The sequence below is a fragment of the Sander lucioperca genome, chromosome 11 (assembly GCF_008315115.2).
Source record: "Sander lucioperca isolate FBNREF2018 chromosome 11, SLUC_FBN_1.2, whole genome shotgun sequence".
Lineage (NCBI taxonomy): Eukaryota > Metazoa > Chordata > Actinopteri > Perciformes > Percidae > Sander > Sander lucioperca.
Window position 1 is genome coordinate 32142412 of NC_050183.1, and position 15332 is coordinate 32157743.

Sequence of the window (15332 nt, forward strand, 5' to 3'; positions counted from 1 at the left end):
AAATAATAATAACTGAGTAATTATTCATAGTAAAAACAACTATTTTTCCAATATCTAAGCAGTTTCTTCACATTAGATCTCAAATCTGAATATGGCATTGAATTGCCCATGTAGGAAAACTTACAAAAGCACATTTATTTCATGTTTGTACCTTGTTTAGTCAAAAAGATATACTGAAAAACAGATTTCAGCCTGGCGGTGGCGGCCATTTTGAATTTCTCAATTTTGAGGCATTTTGGGACATTTTTGAGCTTCATTTACAGCAGATTTGGATTCAGCACCCCTTAATACCCCTAGAAATGTTGTACAATATAAATAATCACAAAATGCCTCCAGCACTTTAAATAAGCACATTTTCAGAAATTCTGCCTAGACTAATGGTTGAGATGTAAGAAGAGGAAGTGCCAGGGACCAATGGATAAGATAGCCAATAGTTTTTCATCGCGCCAATATTTTAAATTACGGTAACGTTAGGTAGACTATACAAACTGAGGCTGTTGATTTTGACGCAGTGTTCATCATGAGCATCGTAAAGAAGCTGTTAGAAAAAAATCGAAAGAGGAAAAAGGAGGAAAATTAAACTGATAAAATGGCTACAACAAAAGAAACTGCTATGTAAAAAAAAGAGATGCCCTAGGTGTGGAAAACGGATGGAAATGAAAAAGTGTGTAAACACCAAGGATGGATACCGGTGGTGAGTTCTTGATCTCTAGCTATATTTCTTCCTTTTTATTTATTTATCAATGTGCCATGAATTAAGATAGCTGACCCTACTTAATCAGTAACCGTTCGTAACCGTAGCCAGTAACCACGGTCAGCGCTCGTGGACAGCTGTCCTCTCTCTCTCCACCGCATACATTAGTTTAGCTGCGAGGTTGTCAACTCTGTGTCTGCCTGGCATACTCTCTGTGCAGGACAGTCGATGAGACTGGGCTTTAGTCTGTTTAAGGAATAAACATGATCATGGTGTGTGGAGAGAGTCACAGATATTTTAAATTGGGGGAATATGCCCTTTAGTCCATCTGTTAACTATTACGACTTACTACTATTAAGTAGCCTACTGATTCTACTGAAGTGCTAAACGTTTTGACAGCCCTGTATAATTTTTGTTATGTCTTGCATTTTATTCTTAGGATTTGCAGGAAACATCAAAGAGTTGTGTCCAGATCAATAAGAAAAGGGTCAGTTTTCTCTGGCTCTCGTACTTCTTTAACATCTTGGATGATGTTTATTCATAGGTGAGTTATATTAAACAGTTAATATACATATATAACAATCTATTTGCATTCTGCTTTTTTTCCAAAAGCATTTGTCGAGAATCACGAGTGTCTGTCTGCATGTTAGGTACTATTCTATCACAATTTTTTTATTTAAATTAAATATGCTTTTTTATACATGGAAAACACAAAATACAATGACACATTTGTATGATTCTGGAATCAATACTAAAGTGTGCTTTTATTGTAATACTGTAGATTATCATTTTATTGATTTAAGAATATGTAATTCCAAACAGGGAAATAACATTACAAAAGTTAATCACAGAATAACAATTCTGTTATTCTGCATGTTGCAGGTTTGCTCAAGGATTAAGACTGAGACAAGTAGATTTGATTGAAGAAGGAGTGTGTGGAAGCAGTCACACATTGAGCAACATGTCCAGCAAACTTAGACGTGTGTGTACGTGCAGTCAAACGCTTGCAGAGAAGGGGGAAAATGAGAATAGGTGGTGGACATGCCTTTGTTGTCATTGATGAGAGCAAATTCTGTCACAAGAGAAAGGTAAGCATGTTAATTAAGTCAGTGTGTGTACTATACTGTATGTGGCAAGTCTAATTGCATACTGATTCAGTTTTTACACAGTTTTTTGTTTTGTTTTTTTGACCCTCATGTTGTCCTCAGGTCAAATTTGACCCGTTTTCAAAGTTTCTATATCATAAATTTGGGTTTTTTTTAACCAACCTGCCCCATAATAACATGGGTGGTTCCATAAGATGCTCTTCACAAAGGAAATTAAGGATCAGATCTCTATTTTCATAGAATTTTGGGTGTTGTATTCAATTTTATAGCATTATCCTGACCACTTTGACAGATCTGTTATTATCCATTACCTACATTCCTCTGATCTTAACCATTTAGTCAAAATCATTGATAATTTCGGCTTTTTTCTTACACAAAAATTTGAAAATTTCATATAAATGAGGTTTATTGACCATGAATTCCAAAGATAAATGTAAAACTATTGCAAATAAATAGGTCTAGTGTTGAATATACTGGTGTTAATGGAAAAAAGTGCCAGAAACGTTGAAATAAGCAACAAAAACGTAAAAAAAAAAAAATAAGCAAGCATAACGTTGGGAAAAAGCAACAAAAACGTAAAAACAGTGTCTAAAAAGTGTTAATTTTGACCCGGGAGGACAACACAAGGGTTAAATTAGCTGCCATAGCAGTTTCTTTAAAAGAAATGTCTGAGTCAATTACTTTTGCAATTGTAATACTTCAGTCTAAAACAAAATAAATAACCTTATTTATGAAGTAGTATTTCCACATGATTCTTTTTTTCATATCCCTATGGTCACAACTAAATTGATGAAGTGGCCCTGCTATGCAAATTGGGGCTTATATATCACACTACATTTCATAATTCAGGAAATGTTTACAAATGAACCTCCAATAGTGACCTAAGCAAACATTTGTCAGCAAAACCTCACCATTCATGTGGTGCATTCATCTATCTGTATGTATTTGGATCATTGAATAGAGAAACATATGCTCAAAAAACTAATTAATCCTACACCGTCCTTGTTGTTCTGTTAACTGATTTATGGTTGTGCGGAGGCTCCACGCAGACCTTTCACAGTAGCCTACGTGTTTAGCCTGAAGTTTATACTTGTGTGTTGGCATGTGTGTGGGGAGTGTGTGGTAGAGTGAGGGAAAGTGAGAGAGTGACGGCATTATCTTTGGAGCGAGTATAGCAACTCTAGAGTCATAGTGAGAGAAACAAAGTGTCTCTCCTGTTCTTTCTGACCACGGTGGGAAATCTTTAGCAGGAAAAGTTAACCCTCTCCTTGACTTCATGTTGTTTATGGAGAAGGAGAACCAGGAAATGAGTCGGTGGTAGGGCTGGGTATTGTTCAAAATGTTTCGATCCAGTGCCAATTTTGATACCTCAATTTCGATACCGGTTCTCAACGATACTTTTTTCAATACCATATGTTTTAAAATACATTTCAACATCAACAAAAATCCATTAAACACAAAACTTTTATTTTCTACCTTAATTGTGAATCAAAACAGTTATCAAAATTAAAAAATTCTGGTAACACTGCTCACTCAGAGTAACATTAATGAAACTGGTTGTGCTTTTGGATAGGGGTGGCCCAGTCAGCTACTCAGGATTGGTATCAATCCCAACTTTAAAAATTAACAAAAAAGGAGAAACCTTTTAGCCACAACATGATCATATTATAAATAATAAATAAATAAATAAATGACATTGTGTACAGGCTAATATTGAACTGATCAAATGCAAAGGAATGTAAACAACACAGACTTTTTAGGTCAAACTGCATAATGACTCAAACCTTTAACAATAAACTTAGTGACTGCCCTGTTGTCAACATTGAACTAATGGAGAACTAACTTAAGTGCAAAGGAATGTAATTGAATTGCCTTGTTGCTGAAAGGTGCTGTAGAAGTAAAGTTGCCTTGCCTTACAACCTCAGCCTGTCAGTCAGTCATCAGAGCACAGAAACCACCGTTGTGCCTGCTTGTCTTACAGGAAGTGTAAAACAACAGCACCGCGACCGCTTTCGGCTCGCAATTAATATATTATTTCATATATATCATATACTTTATCGGCATCGCCGTGAGTCACTGTAACTTAAACAAAACTGCAGAGACGACGTAGCTTACTCCGTCCGCACCTCTGCGCGTGTGTGTGTTGGTCGGTCGGAGTTCCATTCTCTGTCAATATGCAGAGAGGACAGATAAGCTTGCAAATTTTGCACCGAAAGATAAATAATTTTTTGATACTCATAAGATTGGAGTTTTTTTTCAGTGCCATAAAAGTATCGACGTTCGGTGCCCAGCCCTAGTCGGGGGAAATGCAACGTTACCAAGCCATGGCCGAGCAACATACGTTGCCGCGACGTTTAGTTAAATTTTTCGAGGGGTGAACGTCTGGCTACAGTGTAGGGTCAGGCGTAGGTTTGTGTCGCCACGTACCTACGTACATAGCAACGGCGTGGATTTTACGCAGAAGTATATATCAAGCTTGTTTCCTCGTATTTCCATGACTGTTGTTTAAATAACTTCCAATTGAATCACCCTTGATTTGTCCATGTTATCCTTACAAATCTTTCCATTTTTCAGTATGCACGTGGACAGTTTGGTGCTACTTGGAGGAGGAGAGGATGGGTCTTTGGAATGCTAGAGGTCAAGCAACAACAAAGACAGCCTATCTTGAAGTTTGTTCGCAGACGAAATGCAGACAACCTGCTTCCCATTATACAGAGATATTGCAGACCAGCAAGTACGATTATGAGTGATTCCTGGCGCCCCTATCACAGACTGAGTGAATATGGATATATCCATTACCAAGTCAACCACCAGAGGTTCTTTGTTCACCCAGCAACGGGAGCACACACACAACACATAGAGAGGTCCTGGAGGGCCTTCAAGAATGAAGTGTACCGCTTCAGGGGCAACATGACAGAGGAAACATTAAGAGAAATCCTACAATTCATTGAGTGGAACTATTGGCTGGCTAAAACACACAGGGATGGAGCCCTTGGTCGCCTTCTCAAGGACATAAGAGCAATCTATCCTTTATAATACACACACGCGCATACACACACACACACACACACACACACACACACACACACACACACACACACAAACAGACACAGTTTAGTTTCAAGAGACATATTTTTATTTCTAAGGTGTGGCTAAGGTTACAGTGATTTTTTTCCATTTGTATCAAAATCAGCCAAATGTGATTTGTTCAGTAAATAATTAATTGATGGATATCAGTATAAACATGTTCATACATAGCATTCCTTTGTTCATACATGGCATTCCTTTGGAGTTTTACATACAAGGCATCAATACTATAAAATGTGTATGTATCAAATATTACCTTGAAATAAAATAGAAACAGGCAGTTTTGCATTTTGTGGCACTGATTCATGGTTGTTACCTCTTTTATTCTAATATTACCATGTAATACGATAGAAACAGGCAGTTTTGCATTTTGCGGCCCTGATTCATGGTTGTTACACAGAAACTACCAGAAGCGTTTCTAGGTAATATCTACACCTCTGTTATTCTAATATTACCATGTAATACAATAGAAACAGGCAGTTTTGCATTTTGCGGCCCTGATTCATGGTTGTTAGACAGAAACTACCAGAAGCATTTCCAGGTAATATCTACACCTCTGTTATTCTAATATTACCATGTAATACAATAGAAACAGGCAGTTTTGCATTTTGCGGCCCTGATTCATGGTTGTTACACAGAAACTACCAGAAGCGTTTCCAGGTAAGAAGTCACAAGATTAAACATCATTAACATAAATTAACATAAAGTATTACCTTGAAACAAAAGGGAAATGTTTGAAACAAAGGGTGGATGAATTTCAGCATTATAATATGGTAATTACCAATTTTAAATTCCAAGTAGTTTTATCTAATTTGGAAGGTATTACGCTGATAGTAGCCTATAATACAGTGAAAACATTAACATATATTACCCCATTATTACCATATAAATATAACTATATTACCATTACCTAGATATACATATGGCTATTGTCGAACCCTTTCTTACTTATTACATTGGTAATTGCATGTTATTACATCTGTTACCTTATCACCTTATTACCCCAGTATTACGTCTCATTACTGTGATTATTACTATGTTATTACTTTGGTAATTACATGTTATTACCTATATATTACCTCTTTATTATCTCACTGTTACCCCACTATTACCATCTTATTACTGTACCGTAATATGCAGTGCTACCCTTCTTCTTTTGACTGGGTGCCTTGCCATAATAAAATATAATTTATCCAGAGATTTATTTATATATAAGCATGTGGATATATTTAGATAAGAGACAAAATTACCAATTTCCTAGCTATTTATTCGTCAATAAACAGTCTCATTGCCCAGAGGCCATCCATCCCCACGAGGGTCTCAGTCATGGTAGTCTTGCTTTGCCAGACCCTCCTCCAAAGCGTGCTGGAGGAGAGTCTGGCTACTCCACATAGCATTCGGGGATGGGAGGAAAACGTGCTCTGGTTTATTAGCATTTCTTTAAACTAATCACAATTGTCTTGGGCGGTGCTAAGCACCAGAGAAAAGCATTGCCGCTGCAAAATAGGCTCGGAAGGAACTTGTTGCGGTGGAACATGTGTACATTTAAAAGTTTTTTTAGTCATGCAACAGAAAACTCAGATTGGACAGAAAGTCTAGCTAGCTGTCTGGCTTTACCCTGCAGAGATCTGAGAAAAGGTTAACCATAGTCCTCATAAATCCACCGGAGTTTAAAATGCCAACACAAAGGAAGCCCAAGGCAACAGATATCCAGCCTAAATGAGTGAAATCTGGCAGATTTTCTGGCGGCAACGACGCAATCCTGGAAGTGGAACGTCAAGGATCATGGTAACACCAATAAATGTAGATACTGTAAACATGAACACTAAACTAACCACACAAAACTAAAACCCAGATAACATAAGTGCATACCAAAAACATTAACAAAACATTATTAAAACACACATCAACTAGGACAGGAACAATTCATAACACAGTCCCATGAGCCTTTGCACGGCTTATGCGCAGAACAGTCAATTTAGGGCGCAAGGTGTCCTGCCAGCCATTACTATAGCCTACTATATTGCAGTTCGGAGTGTACAACAACCCATAAAATCCTTTTGTTTTTGTAACCGTTGCTGCAGATGTGCTGAAACAACGGATTAACGCTTAAAATATAAATCATTTATTTCAATAAAAACTCTTCAACCAAAATCGGCACAGAAAGATTAGTAAATCAGTCCACATTGAAGGTGATTCAGTAGGCTATTTGCTGTAAACAGCTGCATTATATTGGATAAAAAGTTTCTGCTTCATTTTATTAAATCCCGGCAGCATCTAAACCCAGCTGGACTGATATGGTGATAAATCCAAAGCCTCTGAAGTGCTGCGTCAGAGCGCAGTGCCGTTATGCACATACAGACCCTTCCACACATCAGACAGGTCGGTTATAGCTATTCTGCTTTTTTGTGAAGGCGACGTCAGTTACCATGGCTCATCATTGCCTATTTCCCAACTTTCTCTTTAGCAAAACTAATTTATTCTTGAGACACATTGTAGTGAAAACGCTGTTGTGTAACATTAATTACCGGTACTAAACTCGTACATGTATGGTCAATACATGTGCAAGCTGAGATATATTAGAGTTATTGCTTAAATAGCCTCGGTCCGATCACCAAATTTGTTTTATTTTTATGGTTATCTTACTAACTGATGGAAAATCATCAGTCTTCGGGTGCAGATTTGGGGTGATTTTGTGTTCATATCATTACTCTTACTTTTCTGAGGTAAATGTTTTTGTTTGCTGAGCTGTCGTTATCTCGTATAACTGATCATTGTCACTTAAAGCAGATGTATCTATGGTGTAGGGATTTATCCTCCATCAAAGAGGAAGAGATTTGCTGGTACACAGTATGGGAGAATCTACAGGATATCTCCAAAAACCCTGATCACCAATTAATACATTTTAAATTTATACACAGAATGTATCTTACTCCAAGAAAACGTCATGCTATGAAAATCATCTCATCTCCTAATTGTGACCTATGTACACTTGATGTCTCAGTGTAATTTATACATATGTTTTGGGAGTGTCCCAATGTGTTTGCCTTTTGGAGACATATATGTCTCACTTTCAGTGATCTGTTTGGATCACATAACATTCCACTGTCCCCAACCTTGCTTTTACTTAATGATGACTCTGCCTTAGAATTGTCTCTACAGCAGAAGCATATACTATGGGTTGGTCTCACTGCAGCAAAGAAAATGTTGGCTTTGCGATGGCAACCGCCTCACACATTATCGTGGCAGCAATGGGCCAACTCTTTTCTAGACATAGTTAGGATGGAGAAATCTGTGGCTCGGGTACATGGAGCTAGTCGAAAAACCCTACATGTGTAACGGGCGCGCATTGTCTTTAACAGTTTCATATCAGGTTGGATGCACGTCCATTAACCCTTGTATGTTCTGCGTTGTGTTCTATACGGTGGCCGACAGGGGCAAACGCCCTGCAACTTAAGAAAACACATGCAAATAGACAAAACACAAGCAAATTAAGAAAACAACTTCATTAATTTGACAACACATGCGCAGCATTCAGCAAACGCGCTGCAAATACCACAACACAACCAAATATATAAACGCACTGCAAATAAAAAACGATGCAAAAAGAAAAGCACGCAAACCCCGAAAAAAGAAGCGATGCAAAAAGAAAAACAACTTCATTAATTTGACAACACATGCGCAGCATTCAGCAAACGCACTGCAAATACACACAACACAACCAAATACATAAACGCACTGCAAATACACACAACACAACCAAATAGATAAACGCGCTGCAAATATGAAACGATGCAAAAAGAAAAGCACACCAACCCAGAAAACAAATGCAACAAAAAAACGCTGCATCCAGATTACACAACGGAAGTTCTCCAGGCCTCTAGAGGGAGCAGCTAGTGGAACAGCTATATTTTCGACCGTTATTAACCGATATTAAATTCATATTATTATTATTATTATTAATAACATAATATGTTATTAATATACAGTATATGCTCCCGTCTCATGCCCTCCCGGCTGGTACTGTCCCCGAGCTTCGGCTTTTCAAAATAAAAGCTTGCGTCTGGTCCGCTATGTGTTTGTACTTTGGTGTGTTCGGTGTTTGTGAACTAAACAGTACGGCAATCATGCTGATGAATACAATAAATTTTTCAGCAGATGTCTTACTTACAACACGGAGTTAGCAAAGTAGTTTTGTGTTTATATGTGCGAACGAGATTTATTCAGTTTGATAAATCCCACGGTAAATTGGCTGGTTTACTAACAGGGAGGGACTAGAAATCCTGTCTGTTTTTTGTATTTCAAGAGCGAATTGCTCCACAATATGAATACAGATTGATCACTTATTTTGTTGGTAACTGTTGTTGTATAATCACAATATTACACTTGAGGAGGCCTACACTTCAGTAATTTCGGACCTCGAAATTAAACCCTCTCATATGGCTTAAACAAACGTCAACGTTAAACGCTTATGCAGTTTTAAATGTTTTATCACCACAAGTTTACAGACGTCTCTGCTGATTGAGTATCAGCTGGGACCTGAGCCGAGACACACCCACCAAACGAGAGAAAACATATCTCAAACATAGATTTAATATTTACAGTCTATGCAGTCTATGCAGTTTCTCTCTCTCTCTCTCTCTCTCTCTCTCTCTCTCTCTCTCTCTCTCCCCGTGAGGTCGAAAATCCAGCTGTTCCACTAGCTGCTCCCTCTAGAGGCCTGGAGAACTTCCGTTGTGTAATCTGGATGCAGCGTTTTTTTGTTGCATTTGTTTTCTGGGTTGGTGTGCTTTTCTTTTTGCATCGTTTCATATTTGCAGCGCGTTTATCTATTTGGTTGTGTTGTGTGTATTTGCAGTGCGTTTATGTATTTGGTTGTGTTGTGTGTATTTGCAGTGCGTTTATGTATTTGGTTGTGTTGTGTGCATTTGCAGCGCGTTTGCTGAATGCTGCGCATGTGTTGTCAAATTAATGAAGTTGTTTTTCTTTTTGCATCGCTTCTTTTTTCGGGGTTTGCGTGCTTTTCTTTTTGCATCGTTTTTTATTTGCAGTGCGTTTATGTATTTGGTTGTGTTGTGGTATTTGCAGCGCGTTTGCTGAATGCTGCACATGTGTTGTCAAATTAATGAAGTTGTTTTCTTAATTTGCTTGTGTTTTGTCTATTTGCGGGTGTTTTCTTAAGTTGCAGGGCGTTTGCCCCTGTCGGCCACCGTAGTTCTATGTTGTGCTGAGTGAAGGAAGGACCCAGACCATGACCAGCTGCTGGTTGCTCTTTTAATGAAGGCAGAACGGTGGATTTGTCTGTACAAATCAACAGAAAAACACATAAGGCTCTGTAACATGCAGTCTTCTCCACACAGCACACAGGTCTCAAGCTCCTCCTCTCAGGTAGTCTGGCGCGAACTGCACATACATACATGACTGATAAAACTTTTAGTATTAACAGCAAAAATACTTTTAAATAAAAATGTGAAAATTAATTAAATAAATTATAAAATGTTCAATGTATTTAACATGAATTTCTTTTAAATGCTTAATACAACCAGTGTAAACACATGTAAACACCAGATGAATTATAATGAACATTATGCACATACCTGTACAAAAAAAAACAGAAAAACACATAAGGCTCTGTAACATGCAGTCTTCTCCACACAGCACACAGGTCTCAAGCTCCTGTTAGCAGATAGAAAAAAAACCCTGTAGACTAGCATGTAGAAACATGTCTACTTTAAAGCTTGCAAAAAGTCTGTTTACAAGGTTTATATTCAATTGACACATAACTTCACAACCTAGAAACTAACATTCATACATGCATAAAACAAGGTTTGTATTGTCCAAAAACCGAAATAAATGTTTAAAAATGACGAGCAAAATAATACACTACCTCCTCTCAGCTAGTCTGGCGCGGACTGAGAGAAGCACCTGAATGACGGTACAAGGCCTGCGACCTCTTAAAGTGACAGTACAGGTATTAACACCTTGGTCTGAATACAACATTCAGGCATAAATATAGGCAATAAAACACATCTTGAACATATAGAAAACAATATTCATCAGGATTTGGTGAAATTTCAACCGTAAAAGTAAAGACATAATTTCAACCCGGTTACACATGCATGGGATGAAGCTTGGTTAAAGAAAGAGTGCAGCATAAATGTATTTGACTAATTTTTTATCATGTCAGGTATTATACCTGTATGTTTGTATTGTTAACTTTTTATTTCTTGGGGAGGTCAAGAGATCAGGGACAGGGGTCGGTAAGGGGGTCGCCATGGGATGGGGGAGGGTGGGGATGTTTGTTCTGTATTTGTGAGGTACGAGGTTTTGTGATATTTTTAAAAGTCTAAACCTGTACTATTATTGAAAGTTTACCTGTTTATTATCAATTAAAAAAATTGATCTAAAAAAAATAAATAAAGCAGATGTATTTCGTATACACATCTGTATCATAGCTATAAGACAAGTGATGTGACGAAGAGTATTTAATAATCACCACTAAGGATGCACCAATACCATTTTTTTTAAGATCAAGTACAAGTACTTACATTGGGGTACTTGCCGATACCGAGTACCGATACGAGTTTTCAGACACAGATGATTTTGGCCTTCTCTGATATTGCTGTCAATTAGAACAAAGCAGTATTTTCAAAGTACCATGACTTTTTTCTATTCAAAGCTCAGTGCCTGGGCCTGGACATTTCCCCGGGCTAGTGTCAATAAAATAAATCATATAATTCCTGATATCAAAATACTGAGTGAAGTTTAGAAAGAATGAAGAATACAAAGTCCGATGACGTCATTCACATGCATATTAAGTACCCATGTGGATTTACCGATCCAGCGGAGAGGATGGTTTGCTGAAATGTTGTTGAACTGTTGTTTTGTTTTTTGAAATGTTGTTTTGTTTTGTGAAATGCTTTCGTGTTTTCACCTTCAGGGCCACCGTAGTTTTAGAAGTTTTGGTGGAAGTGGGTAAATTTTTGCGGCTGAGGTCCTTGCAGAGTTGAAAAATGCCACCCCCTCAACATTTACGGTTTAGGCTGTAGCCGGAGTTTTACGCAGAGAAGAATAATGGAAAATAATCCTTAGAAAAACAATAGGGTTCCACAGCCCTGCTGTGCGAACGGCGTAGCTTTGCTACCGCCAGTTCTTTCAGACTCAGGCTTGGACCCCTAACTAGAACTGCAAGCAGTTATGACGGGGTCCAAGCCCCCCGACGCCAGTCGCCCCCGACGACCCGGGGAGCGCGCAAAAGCGGGACCCAAAGCATAACGATGGGGAGGCAAACGTCGGGAAATATCGAGAGGTGTGAGCCGCAAGGTCTGTGGTATGTTGCCGTTGCAAACATCCCAGAGCCCTAAAGGATTTTTGACAACCTCTGGTCCGTCTGGTTTTATTTTCTATAAAAGCTTGTAAAACATCAACCCTGTTGTCCATAGAATACAATCTATGAACATCATTTTTCAGTGTATCAATCTTGGATGTAACAGTATGGATTAATTGCATAAAGACCCAGAGAAACTCTGGACTTCTAGGCTGGATACAAAATCTTCTGTAAGGGCTAGGAAGACATCAAAGACATCAGCAGAACGGAGCGACTTATAAGACCGTATGTTTCTACTAGTTATAATTATAAAGTTATTAAGTTATGAATCAGAAGTGCTGTTTGGCGTCGTATACGACGCGCTCAACCTCAGAAGGGGTGACCCTCTGAGACCTAAAGTATTTTTGACAACTCATGGTCCATCTGGTTTTATTTTCTAAAAAAGCTTGTAAAACATCAGCCCTGCTGTGCACAGTCAATCTATAAACACCCTTTTTTCAGGACAAACTGGGCTATTAGAATATTTGTGCTACAGTGATGTCACTTGAATGTATAAAAAGGTGTTGGGACCATAAAGACAAATAAAAAAATAAAACGGAAATTTAATCTCATAGACATGTATTGATATCACACACACAGCAATCCTACACAAGCATTTATGTTGTCTAAAACAGTTATCCTATGTATTTGGAGTCATCCAGTACAAAAATAAACATAATGAACATTATAACTCATATAGTAGACAAACTATTTACATTTCTTCAAAAAAGGCCCAAACCTATGCCTAAACTCAAAACAGTAATGCCATTCTTCTCTGTAGAACAGTTTAGAATGATTAGGTATTGATGATCTTTGGTCACATCTAACTATTCTGCCCCCAGGTGAGTCCTCTTCACCATATAAGATTTTTGGTTTGTCCCTCGGATGACGTATTGCTGGCCTAATATGGGCCTAATGTATGACGGACCAGCCTTCCATTGGTTGACAAGACATAAAGAAGCGTCTCCCAGAGCATCATGGGAAACAAAATGGACGGTTAGCTTCAGAGGCGATCGGTGGCGATAAACCCCCGAAAAATCATAAAATTAGAGGCATGAAATTTGGTAGACATATGCATCATATCCAGACATACAAAAAAGCCTCTTGGAGCCAACCACTAAACCCAACAGGAAGTCCCATTTTGAATTTAAAATTAATTTTCTGGACGATTTTGACCATTTTAACGGGTTGTACTTTAACAAACTCCATCCATCCATCCATTGTTGTCCGCTTTTCCGGGGTCGGGTCGCGGAGGCAGCAGCTCCAGCAGGGGACCCCAAACTTCCCTTTCCCGAGCCACATTAACCAGCTCCGACTGGGGGATCCCGACGCGTTCCCAGGCCAGGTTGGAGATATAGTCCCTCCACCTAGTCCTTGGTCTTCCCCAAGGCCTCCTCCCAGCTGGACGTGCCTGGAACACCTCCATAGGTAGGCGCCCAGGGGGCATCCTTTCCAGATGCCCGAACCACCTCAACTGGCTCCTATCGACGCAAAGGAACAGCGGCTCTACTCCGAGTTCCTCACGGATGACTGAGCTTCTCACCCTATTTCTAAGGGAGACGCCAGCCACTCTCCTGAGGAAACCATTTCAGCCGCTTGTACCCTGGCTCTTGTTCTTTCGGTCATGACCCATCCTTCATTACGATAGGTGAGGGTAGGAATGAAAACTAACCGGTAGATTGAGAGCTCAATCTTCCGCTCCATTGTCCCCTCACTTGCAAACAAGACCCCAAGGTATTTGAACTCCTTCACTTGGGGTAAGGACTCATTCCCTACCTTTCCTGCTAAAAAGCATGGCCTCAGATTTAGAGGTGCTGATCCTCATCCCAGCCGCTTCACACTCGGCTGCGAACCGATCCAGTGAGTGCTGAAGGTCACAGGCTGATGATGCCATCAGGACCACATCATCTGCAAAGAGCAGCGATGAGATCCCCAGCCCACCGAACTGCAACCCCTCCCCACCCCGACTACGCCTCGATATCCTGTCCATAAATATTACAAACAGGATTGGTGACAAAGTGCAGCCCTGGCGGAGGCCAACCCTCACCTGAAACAAGTCTGACTTACTGCTGAGAACCCAGACGCAGGTCTCGCTTTGGTCATACAGAGATTGGATGGCCCTGAGAAGGGACCCCCTCACCCCATACTCCCGCAGCACCTCTGAGAAGTGTGATACCCCTGTAATTGGCACACACCCTCTGGTCCCCCTTTTTGAACAGGGGAACCACTCCTTTGGCACTGTCCCAGACTTCCACGCCATGACAGGCCCTCCACACCCAGAGCTTTCAGCATTTCTGGACGGATCTCATGAATCCCCTGGGCTTTGCCACTATGGAGTTATTTAACTACCTCAGCGACTTCCACCAGGGAAATCAACGACAATCTCCCATCATCCTCCAGCTCTGCCTCTAACATAGTATTAGTTGGATTTAGGAGTTCCTCAAAGTGCTCCTTCCACCGCCCTATTACCTCCTCAGTTGAGGTCAACAGCATCCCATCCTTACTGTACACAGCTTGGATGGTTCCAATGCTTCCCCTCCTGAGGTGGCGAACGGTTTTCCAGAATCACCTTGGTACCGACCGAAAGTCCTTCTCCATGTATTCACTGAACTTCTCCCACACCCGCTGCTTTTCCTCTTTCACGGCAGAGGCTGCAGCCCTTCAGGCGCTTCGGTACCCTGCAACTGCCTCCGGAGTCCTCTGGGATAACATATCCCGGAAAGACTTTCTTCAGTCGGACGGTTTCCCTGACCACCGGTGTCCACCATGGTGTTCGTGGGTTACCACCCCTTGAGGCACATAAGATCCTAAGACCACAGCTCCCTACCGCAGCTTCAGCAATGGAAACTTTGAACATTGTCCACTCGGGTTCAATACCCCCAGCACAGGGATGCACGAAAAGCTCCGCCGGAGGTGTGAGTTGAAAGTCTGTTGGACAGGGGCCTCATCCAGATCTCCCCAATTTACCCGCACTACCCATTTGGGCTTACCAGGTCTGTCCAGAGTCTTCCCCCACCCCCTGACCCACCAGATGGTGATCGGTTGACAGCTTTGCCCCTCTCTTCACCCGAGTGTCCAA